This window comes from Musca domestica, unplaced genomic scaffold (assembly GCF_030504385.1).
Source record: "Musca domestica strain aabys unplaced genomic scaffold, Musca_domestica.polishedcontigs.V.1.1 13, whole genome shotgun sequence".
NCBI classification, from domain to species: domain Eukaryota; kingdom Metazoa; phylum Arthropoda; class Insecta; order Diptera; family Muscidae; genus Musca; species Musca domestica.
Window position 1 is genome coordinate 5528668 of NW_026712172.1, and position 12873 is coordinate 5541540.

Sequence of the window (12873 nt, forward strand, 5' to 3'; positions counted from 1 at the left end):
AAAACAGGAAACATGAATAGATAATATCCTACTACAAGGATTTTTACACTATCGCGAGTCTCAAATATCAAATTTTAAACAATTCTTTGGAAAAATGTGGCTAGGATCATCAAAAACTCGAATGGGTACGGTACCGTTATGTGGAAACCGTGGACCAATATGGACAATGTTTTTACAATGGTTGTAATATCCACTCTGAACTACAAATGCCGAATTTTAAACTAATTCGAAAAAAATGTGGTCTAAATCGTAAAAGTATCGATTATTTGGAGGTACTGTTATATGGATTTATATTATCGGGAGTTACCGTTATTCAGAGGCTATGGGACCTATATAGACAATATTATGCCACAGGAGGAAAAATCCATTACAAACTCTATGTACTAAGAATTTCAACTTTTCCATTCTAAAAGCCATTCTGGAACAATTCATCCATTCCATATCAAAAAAAACTTCTTTTTTTGGGATTCGCGATTTTTCTGGAGGCCTAGGCCCATATAGATAAATTGGTTTAAGACTTCCATATATAAATATTTCAAAATGTGTCTAGGTTTTGATACAGCCCTCAAATGACACCCGTCTAATTAGTCAGCATTTTTATACCCGACCCTACACTGTGGTACAGGGCTTTGTGCATATGTAATATGCAGAAGTTGTTGTTGTTCCTTTTGATGATCTTCATAGGATTACATTCAAAATCGATTTATGCATGTCCGTCTGTCTAACCGTATAAATCTGAATCAATTGAATTTTAGCACATACGGCCAGGTTCAGTCCAGAAGTATGTCTGGCAATTTCGGCGAATATCGGTTCATATTTGGATATAGCTCCCATATATGTGTTTTATCCGACTTTATGTCCTCATATTCGTAATATGACCCCACAAGAATGATATTTGGTACCAGATATCAGATACAGTTTAGAAATAGCTTTTTCAAATTTTTTTCGAGGTCGGCTAGGATTTGGATATAGTTCCGATGTTTATCATTATACGATATCAGGTTTATAGTGCACTAAATGGCTAATAACAGCCCAAATGGAGGACTTCCGACCGAATTCAGCCTAGAAGCAAGTAATTAAAATTTGATGAAAATCGGCCCAGATGTAGCTATAGCACGCAAATATATATTTCATCCAATTTTACATCCAAATCACTCAAATCCGTATAATACACTCCATAACAAGGATTTCACAATCCTAAAAATACCTTTTCCAAGTTTAGTCGAAATCGGTTCAGATTTGGATATGTCTCCCTAATTTGATGTAAATAATACATTAAGAACGCTACTTATAATCAAATAAAGTAGTTTCATCCGACTTTATATTTAGGTATTCTGAAAGTCATAACATGCACTCCCAAGCAACGATATTTGGTTCGAGATGTCACATACGACATAAATTTTCCTTACGTCAAGTTTCGTGAAAATCTATTAAGATATAGCTTTTATAGGTCTGTTTTAAACTATTTCGAATTTAAACCGCTCTAAAGCTTTTATACGCAATTAACACCTAAATTGACAATATGAACGTTTGTTTGCTACACATGACTCTACTAAATAGTCATTGTGGTATTGAGTACCATAAAGTCAGCACCGCCCTATAGGTTTATGTAACTTTCTGCCGTCAACTCGAAAAAGTTAGAGGAAAAATGGATAAAAAAAATAAGGAATAATAATTTTTGAACAATGTATAGAGGTGACTGATGATGAAGACTACTTTTATCTGTGACGTCATCCGTCTAAAATGATGCTTTATTGGAGATTTTGGCACAAAATCACACAATGTGAGGCTTTAGCTCAAAAATGTGTTGGTAATATATGCGAATTCCTGGAGTTTAAATAATGTTTAGAGTCTTGACGTCTTCTAGGACCTATCTATCTGGGACCTATATTTAAAATTTTATGACGAATAATTTTTTGGAATATTTTGCCCTGCTACGTTCCCGTTCAATTAGATTTAAAAAAGGACCAAAAAGATCCCTTTGTTGGCTCGCTTGAAAGTTAAAATCCAAAATATTCCTTGCATTTTCATCTGCAATATTGCCGAAGACACTATATACCTAAAATGCATGGATTCTTAGAATTTTTATCGGAAAATTTCTAAAAGTTACTTTGCTATGTAAACTTTCAAAACGTTGATACGTGTGTTTTCGTTTTTATACCCTCCACCATACATAGTATGGAGGGTATATTAAGTTCGTCATTCCGTTTGTAACTCATCGAAATAATCATTTTAGACCCAACAAAGTATATATATTCTTGATCAGCGTAAAATTCTAAGATGATTTAGCCATGTCCGTCCGTCTGTCCGTCTGTCCGTCTGTTGTAATCACGCTACAGTCAAAACGAATTAAGATAGGAAGCTAAAATTTTGAACAGATCTGTTTTTGTCTTTTATCTGCAGGCAGGTCAAGTTCAAATTCCACACAAGAAGTCCCTTCTGTGTACTTTACCCCCTAAAGGAGAATTGTCTATATAGGTCCACGATATGGTATAGCCCCAATATAACGGTACCCCTCGATATTCGGTATTTTGATGATTTTAGCCACATTTTTTAATGGAAATGTCTGAAATTCCACACAAGGTGTCCCTTCTGAATACTTTACCCCCAGACATAGATTTGTCTATATAGGTTCACAATATCATATATCCCCCATATATCGGCACCTTCCAATATTAGGTATTTAGAAGATTTTAACTGAATTTTTAATGGATTTTATTTTTTTTTTTAACTTTCTGATTCGTTGCAAATGGTGGAGGGTATTCAAAGTTCGGCCCGGTCGAACTTACTGCTTTTTTACTTGATAGCTCTACTTTCATAACCTGAAACCCCCTCGGAATTATTGAAAAATATAATTTGTCGCACAGTGTTATAAACGACAAATGAGAAGAAGAAAACTGACTTCAAAAAAGCGCGAAGCAGTAACGTAATGACGACGCTGGGAACCATTCGATTTTGTGTTCGAGCGAGATGGTTATACAACAATTCAACGGCACTGGAGTTTAAGTTAAGGGGTTGGTTTATTAACTACAAAAAATACTGGGAAATTGTTGCTGTGTATTGGGAAGTAATCCTAGGAAAAGAAATGAAATGTCATCCCCTTTGTTTATTAGCTTATGTAAACTGCCACTTGGTATAAAAGTTATTATGAGTGTTTATTGTCCATATAACAAAACGCGAATAATTTAATGGATACCCGAGTGTGTACGTGGATACATAAGCTTTTGTGATATGTACCAACCTCACGCGCTTCATCACAAGAGTATATAGCCAACTTTGCATTTTCTCTCTGCAGTCAGGTCCGAACTTGTGTGGTAATATTTGTTTTAAACAAGCAAAAACCAGTAAAGAAAGTAAAAAAACGTTGTAAGTTAGGCCGGGCCGAACTTCGAATACCCTCCACCATTTGGAAGGAATTTGACAATTTTCAAAAAATAAAATCCGTTTAAAACTCTGTTAAAATCTTAAATATTCCGAATGTAGCCGTTATATTAGGGTCCAGGCAACTTTTGTCATAACCCATTGCAATATTCAAATGCGAAACTTGAAAAAAAAATCGGTGAATAATGTAGCTAAAATCATCAAAATACGGAACATTGGGAGGTACCATTATGTGGGGGCTATACCAAAGCGTGTACTTGCACATACAATTTTCTGTCATAGGCTGCAGTATCCATTACGAACTTCAAATATCAAATTTGAAACAATTCCGCCTAATAATATCGCTAAAATCATTAAAATAACGAATATCGACAAGTGCCGTTATATGGGAATATACGAAGGACCTGCGCGAATAATTTTATGTCATAGGCAGTAGTATCCATTCCAAACTTCAAATACCAATTTGAAACAATTCCGGTGAATGTCGCTAAAATCATAAAAATATCGAATATCGGGAGGTACCGTTATATGGGGCTATACGAAGAAGTAGACGTGCACAGAAATTTCCTGTCATAGGCTGTATCAAAATACAAAATATCGGAAGGTGCCGTTATATGGGAGCTATAGTATCCATTACGAACTTCAAATACCAAATTTGAAACAATTTCGGTTAATAATGTCGCAAAAATCATCAAAATACCAAAAATAGGAAGATACAATTATTCGAGGCTATATTAAGACGTGGACCTACATGTCCCATTTTCAATACTAAAAGTCCTGCAGATATAATATACACTTGAGTAAAATTGTATCAACCTATTTTATTTCGTTCGGAAGCTAGAGTGATTTCCACAGACGGACCGTCATCGCTAAATCGACATAGAATTTTATGCTGATCAAGAATTTGTATACTTTGCGGGGTCTAAAATGTATATCTCGAAGTGTTACAAACAGAATGACAAACTTAATATACACTCCATACTATGGTGGAGGGTATAAAAAAGCCGACGGGCCGACCACATGATACCCTACACCAGTATGTATATTTGCTAGAGCTACCTGTAACAAATAAACGTTTATGTTGGGAATTTATGTGAAGTAGTTCATACCAACTCTGGCCGTTATTAATTGCGTGCATGCGCTCTAAAGTGCGGTTTAAATTTTAAATCGGATGTAACCAACATATGGAAGTTACATCTTAATCTCAATCGATTTTCACTAAATTTGGTTTATGTGTATTCTCTACAATTGTTATGGCATATATATCGGAGCTATAGCTATATCTGACCCGAGGCTCACCAATTTTAACACATTTCCTTCCAGGCTGTGTTCGGTAAAATTTGTCAACATCCAAAAAATTTGGTCTGATAGTAAACTTCTGATATTTTTTGCTGCAATTAAAATAAATTAAAAACGTTGATTCTTCCTGTGGATTATTTTTATTTGGTATTTTAGTTTTTTTTTTTTTTTTTTAAATCAAGTCGAGAATATGATTTCATGTAAATAGCCGCCGCCACAGTTTATTGTAATTTGAGCCCTTATGATGGCATTTTCCATCACTTTGGCGATAGGTCCTCACATTCTTGACGTATATTGTCTTTAAGAGATGAAAGAGGCTGAGGCTTGTTGACATAAACCCGCTTCACAAAAAGAAGTATGGAGCGGTAATTTTTTATTAACGTGTATTTCGCATGTGTTTACTACAAAAATGTCCAAACAGAACTGACTGACTGATAGGAAGATTACTTTTGTGCCACCCTGTGTATACCTTTTAAAATTCACATGTTGTAATACTTACATTTAATATCTTTAATAATAGAGTGTTAATATCAATTACCTAGTCATTCATAAATATTATGCACATGTTGTTGGAAAATACCTCCCAATTGTGGAGAAATATGTATGTATTGCAATGTACAGGTGTGAATTATGTCTATTGTTATAGTTATAATGACATTAGTCTATGATTTACTAGCTTCTAAAGTATAACAAAGCTCTCCAACAGTCTCGTACCTCATGCACACATTTTGCGTTGAATAGAATTTCTTTTCCCATTTGTCAAAAGCTTTTGTTAATTTACACCTGAATGTGGTGATGCCATGTGCTTTGGAAGATGAAAGCTAAAATCGTGCACGTTCCTTTCAATACCAGTATTACCCACCCAAAAATCTCAATGCCAGTCGCCATATTTATTTTCATTATGGTTTTCTGTTATTTTGTTTGTCTCATATATGGAAGTGTATGTGGTATATTTATACAAAAGTAATTAAAAACAAGTAAGCAAAGGCTATAGTCGTGCGGGGCCGACCATGTGAAACCCTACAACACTACAATATGTTAGAAGCCCCCTTATGTCCACATCCCTTTGGGAAGATTTCGCTTTTAAAATTATGTCACGAAGAACTGCCCAGATATCACCGCTAGCATTTTGACCAGGGACATTTTCCCAATATTTAGGCACTCCTTCGTGCTGTTAGTTGTTATGGTCCATTTTACAGCTAAATATAATCCAATGGTCACCCAAATTGCTAGAATTCTATCCTGTCCTTAACTTTCTTCTCAGGCATGTCGATTGGCTTCAGTTCAGTAATATTTTTCTGTTTTTGGTTCATTTTTTTTCGCAAAAAAGTGGTGGTCAATTCTACCAATTGTCCTAAACTCCAACTTCATGCGAGATTTCGTGTCCTTTGGTTTTTATTTGTGACCTTTATATCGACTGCAAAATCAGGAACACATTGGGGACTTCTCTGAAAACAATATGCCTAGCCCTTTTGAGCCTAACCCTAATCTTGTGAAAATTTTGCAATTTGTATATAATAACCCCAACCTGTGTTGTAAGGTGAAAAAATATTACAAAATATGCACTTCAATATTCAAAGTCAAATTGAAAAAATCGCATGCGATAAAAAATATGAAAAAATAAAAAAAATTTCACAAAATACTATAAAATCTACATTAACATTATTATTGGCATCATTTTATGCGATTTTTTAGATTTTGATCCTTTGTACCAAGAGGGCATTCTGAATTGACAAATTTTGTCAAAATCAATCCAGCCATTCTTGAGATATAAACATTCTATCTAACATCCCCTTCCTTTGTATACACACATTGTATATATTTCACTATATAAATCCGATATATTTACTATCGGCATCAACGTAATTTTCCTTTTCGTCTTTCAGAATTTTCCTTTTCGTCTATTTGTGATTTCGCCGGGATTAAAAATATTCGCGGTTTAATGGAAAATTTTACTGTTATTTAACACAAATGTTATGGTCTATTTCACCCACTAAATATTACCCGATGACCACCAAAATTGGAAGACTTCTGCCCAGCCCTAAGCTCTAGCCCGATGCTAACTTTCGCTTCGATTGGCCTATAATTGTGACCTGTAGAGCAACTACAAAATCAGGAAATTTTTCAGTATTTGGTCCATTTCAACCCCTAAATATTATGCGATCATCTCCAAAAGAAATACGCTTCTATTCTGACCTTAACCACACCTACATTTTAAATTTCGTGAAGATCGGGCCATAATTGCGACCTGTAGAGTGATTACAAATTAACATGGACAGACGGACGGACGGACATACATAACTAGATCGACTCAGCTTGGCCAGATAGGAAGATCCATATTTACTTTCCTATGTGGGAAACCAATATTTCGAGGTGTTACATAATTTTTGGCCCAATCAAACTTATAATACCCCCAACACATAGTGTTGCAGGGTATAATCAGTCAAATATTCAAGCACACAAATCTATTGAAAATAATTTTTTTTTCATTGTCATTTGCCAGAAATCTCTACACCAACTGTAGTCTGGCGACAACTCCAGTCAATTAATATGCAATCGCTCCATTGCTGTATGTATACCTCTGCCCGCGTTGACATTTTGTCTGTCGTGGTATATAGACGATTTGACATCCGACAAATGTCAGGCTTAACTGTCTGTACGACACAAGTAAATTATCGCTACGACTATACACAAAAAAGTGTGATGCTATTTGTAATAATAACAAGGAATAAAGGCTTTAAGGTCTTCTTTTATACCATCCACCACTATGTTTACTAAATAATATGAAATAATGCGAAGCGCAGAATATGTTAAGTTAGAATATCAATCCGTTTTTAATAAAATTATCGAGTAAAAAAGCTATAAATTCGGCCGGGTCGAACTTTGACGACCCTCCACCATTTCGAACGAATTTGGCAATTTTCAAAAAAATAAAATCCGTTAAAACTCTGTTAAAATCTTAAAAATACCGAAAGTAGCCGTATGTATACGACGACAAAGCCAACTACGTTCATAAGCCATTACAATATTCAAATGCGAAGCTTAAAAACATTTCGTTGAATAATATAGCTAATATCATCAAAATATCGAATATCGGGAGGTACCATTATGTGGAGGCTATACGAAGACATGGACCTGTACAGACAGTTTTCTGTCATAGGTTCTAGTATCCATTACAAACTTTAAATGCCAAATTTGAAACATTTCCGGTTAATAGTGTCGCTAAAATCATCAAAATACCGAATATCGGGAGGTACCGTTATATGAGGGATATAGGAAGACGTGGACCCGCACAGAAAATTTTCTGTCTTAGGCTGTGGTACCCATGACGAACTTCAAATACCAAATTTGATACATTTCCGGTGAATAATGTCGCTTAAATCATCAAAAACCCGAAAATAGGGAGGCTATACCAAACCGTGGACCTACATGACCCAGTTTTAATACCAAAAGTCCTACATTTGAATAAAATTTTATCAACCTACATAATTTAGTTCGGAAGCTAGAATGTTTTCCACAGATGGACAGACGGACAGACATCGCAAAATCTATATAGAATTTTATGCTGATCAAGAATATATATACTTTGTGGGGTCTAAAATGTTTATTTCGAGGTGTTACAAACGGAATGACAAACTTATGGCCACCATAGTATGGAGGGTATATTCTCCATACTATGATGGAGGGTATAAAAACCTATAAACATATTGTCTTCGCTTAAACAATACAAAACTCAAATATTAATTTTTCGTTTATGTGATGTTAATTTTTGCGTTTATTGCTAGAATATCCATGTTAATAATATATAGAGGAGATATACATGTATATGTTTATGTATTCTTGTATGAAAGTAAAGTAGTTGCATCTTAAAATTACGTTACCATAGAGCTTAAGATGCCTCTACAGCTGTGCAAATAAAGCTGCAACTGTTTTACAAATGAATGAAAAAAACAATAAGATATAGTGATGAAGAACTTATTAAAATATAGTTTATACCCTCTGCTATGGGGTGAGATGAAGAAACTGCAACCAACTTCAGACTGCTGTCAGTTCTAAGCCACTAGTTTTTATACTCTCAGCCATATGGTTAGAGAAGGTATATATATTTTGATACGGTCGAAATACCGGTTTTAGACACTAGGTTTCTTTGGACCAAATCCGTTTCAGGACATTTGGAGTCGATCTAGCGATGTCCGTCCGTCTGTCTGTCTGGCTGGTGAGCACGATATCTCTCGAAAGGAGTATCTGATTTGGTCCAAACTTGGTTCATCGTAATATTATTGTCAAACTTAGATTGAGTTCAGAGATGGACAATATTGGTCCATTCCTTCTGGTACCTCCCCCACAAAAGGTCGACATATACAAAAAATATATTCTCTGCACAGAAAAGAAATGATAATCAGATTTTGCTTCAACCTTGCAAATCCTAATATTTGCGTCAGTGTTAGGTCAGGTGCGAAAATGAACAATATCGGTCCACTCTATCAAGTATCTCTCACACAAAGGTTCAAATTTTTGATTAATTGCAACTCTTATAAAATGTTATGTAAGAACCCGAGTGTCTTCAAATTTCACATATCCCAATAATTTATAATCCTAAGGTCAGGTGTTAAGATGAAATATAACAGTCCACTCCTTCTGGTATTTCCCCAATTTTTTTATATTTTTTCTGCACACAAAGGGAAGCAATAATTTGATTTTTCTCCAAATTTGCAAATACTAATATTTACGTCAGTTCTAGGTCAAGTGCAAAAATGGATAATATCGGTCCACTTCATCAAGTGCCTCTTGCACAAAGGGTCAAAATTTTGAATAATTATAACTCTTATAAAATATGATGTAAGAGTCCGATTGTCATCAAATTACACGCATCACAATATTTCTATCAACACAAGGTCTGTTATAAAGATGTTAGAGATCGGACAATTTCTTCTAGCACCTCAGCCACAAAGGGTCAACGTTTGGAATAATAACGATTGAATAACGACCATAAAACCGAATTAAGCATCAGGTTCTCTTTATATGTCACACATACCATTATTTCTACTAACAAAAAATCTGTTGTGAAGATGTGATATATCGGTCCTCTCCTTCTGTTACCTCCCCCAAAAAGGGTAAACATTTTGAATATCAATGAAGCTCATAAAACGCGAAATTAACATCCGATTCCATTCCAGACTTGTTACATTTCAATATTTCCATCAACACGAGGTCTGTTATATGTAGAGAGCGGACCATTTCACCTGCCCCACATAGGGTTCAAGATTTTGAAAAACAAAACGCTCAAAGAAAGCGAAATAAGCATTCAACTCTCTTCAAATTTCACACCCACACAATTATTTTTGCAAACACAAGATCTGTTGTGAAGATGATATATATCTGCGAATCCTTTCTGATACCTCACCCACAAAGGGTCACAATTTTTAATACTTTTATCTGTCACAAATTGAGAAACAACTCAGCGATTCTTTACAAATATATGTCTCTCGACCAGAAACCTGAGATGAATATGGAATTTATGATTTCCCATAAAGTAGAGATAAATGTTCGATTTTCCTTTAATTTTGCCCATACCAATATTTTTATCTGTATTAGATGAAGCATGAAAATGGAATCCTTCGGTCGACTATACCTGGTACCTCATGCACATTTTAACATTTTCTAAAAATTATCACATATCTCATGTAAATTTAAGGTTAGTTATGTTACCAATATAGTCCAAAACTGGCACGTCGTAATATTTATATCATATTTATTTTGGTCCGATACGAAATGGACAATATTGTCCCATTCCTTCAGAACCCGTTTCATACATACATAGACCCAATACACAGGTGCAATAGTACTAGGCTTACAGTAAAAAAAGCCACTCAACAATTTAACAGAGGATACGATTATTACGGGGAAGTATGTAGGTTCATTCAGACATTTTGAATGCATATAAAATCAAAGCGCACCGGGTCTAGCTTGTCTCATATATTTATTGATGTCCATCTGAATATTGAAATAGAGCTTTGTTTGGAATATCAGTTGGTACTGTGCCTAGTAATTGAAAATGAGGTACCTCAGGATATTCGGTATTTTTATGTTTTAGCCTACATTTTCTATCGGATTAATTTAAAATTTTGTAGTTGAAGTTCCTTTCTTTTACTTTCGAACATTGCTTTATTATCACAGATAAATTTAATTTACATTTAATTATGAGTTATTCCCCATTACAACTCATCGAATAATGAATTGTGGGGGATGTCTGAAAGGAGTAGCAGATAGTATGTACTTTGCTCTAGCTCCATAGATCTCCATTAAGCTTTCGACATAGTTAGGTTGTCTTAAAATTTTGATGTGATCAAGAATAAATATAATTAACAGTGTCGAAATGAAGAAATTAGTATTTCCACTGATTGTAATCGGAACAAGTAAAAAAGTATCGGTCGGTTTTGCCGACAGATGTATACCCTCAGCCAATGTTCGAGTATTTCAAAATATTTTAACTTCTGTTAAGAATTTTCTAACTCTTCACCCTATGAACTGGGTTTGGAAAGAATGGGTCAATGTTGTCCATTTCGTATCGGACCTAAATAAATAAGACATAAATATTATTATGGGAAATCTTAAATTCCATATTCGTCTCAGGACATATATTTAGATAGAACAAGTTGTAAAGAATCGCTGAGTTGTTTCGCAATTTATGGCAGATAAAAGTATTGAGAATTTTGTCCCTTTGTGGGTGAGATACCAGAAGGGGTTCACAAATCTTATGTTAGCAAAAATGTTTGTATGTGTGAAATTTGAAGAGATTTGGATGCTTATTTCGCTTTCTTGAACGCTGTGTTTTTCAATATTTTGAACCCTATGTGGGGCATGTTGCTACCTGCTTGAAATGGTCCGATCTCTTCCATCTTTATAACAGATCTTGTGTTGATAGATATTTTAAGATGTACCATGTCTGGAATGGAACCGGAAGTTGATTTCGCTTTTTATGAACTTCATGGATTTTCAAAATTTTGAGCATTTGTAGGCGAGGTACCAGAAGGAGTGGACCGATATATTCCGTCATACTACCATATCTTGAGTTCATAAAAATAGTAGGATGTGTGAAATTTGAAGACAATCGGACTCTTACATCATATTCTCTAAGAGTTATAATTATTCAAAATTTTGACCCTTTGTGCAAGAGGCACTTGATGGAGTGGACCAATTTTATCCATGTTGACACGAGACCTAAAACTGACGCAAATATTAGGATTTGCCAAATTAGAGCAAAATTAGATTATTGCTTCCCTTTCTAGCAGAAAATATATATTCTTCTCGAAAATTTCGAACATTTGTGGTACCAGAAGGAGTGGACCGTTTTTGCCCACCATACCTTGGGTTAATATAAATATTAGGATGTGCGAAATTTGAAGACAATCGGACTCTTACATCACATTTTATGAGAGTTGTAATTATTTAATATTTTGACCATTTGTGGGGGAGGTACTTGATGGAGTGGACCGATATTGTCCATTTTCATTCCTGACCCAGTACTGACACAAATATAAGTATATGCAAAGTTGGAGCAAAATCGGATTATCCTTACTCTTTCTGTGTATTATATTTTTTGATCGCTAGATCGACTCCAAACGTTCTGAAACGGATTTGGTCCAAAGAGACTTAGGGTCTAAAACCGTTATTTCGTATCAAAACGTTTTGACCGTATCAAATTGTAGCCATATGGCTGAGGGTATAAAAACAAAAGCTATGTCTGGTGGAGGATATAAAAAATCCCTGTCCCTAGCAAGCTTGACTCCTTAATGCGATATTTCCATCTTTCTAAATAGACCTGTTGTAGAACGAATTAACTACCAATTGAACACCTTTCTGAGGCTTATATCTGAAACATTAAACAAGTAAAAAATTTGTAAATTCAGCTGGACCGAACTTTAAATACCCTCCACAATTTACAACGAATTTTGCAATTTAAAAAAAATCTGTTAAAAATTCTGTTAGAAACCTAAAACTACCGAATATAGCCGTTATATTAGGGGACTTTAGACAACAATTTTAGGTACTAAATATAGCATTGTACATTAAATAAAACAAACTTTGCAACTATTTAAATCATTGAAGATATTGAAATTCTCTTGAAAATGCTGCACTTAAATGGGTTGTCCATTTAACAATAAACCATTTTTCTAGAATGAAAAACATAGA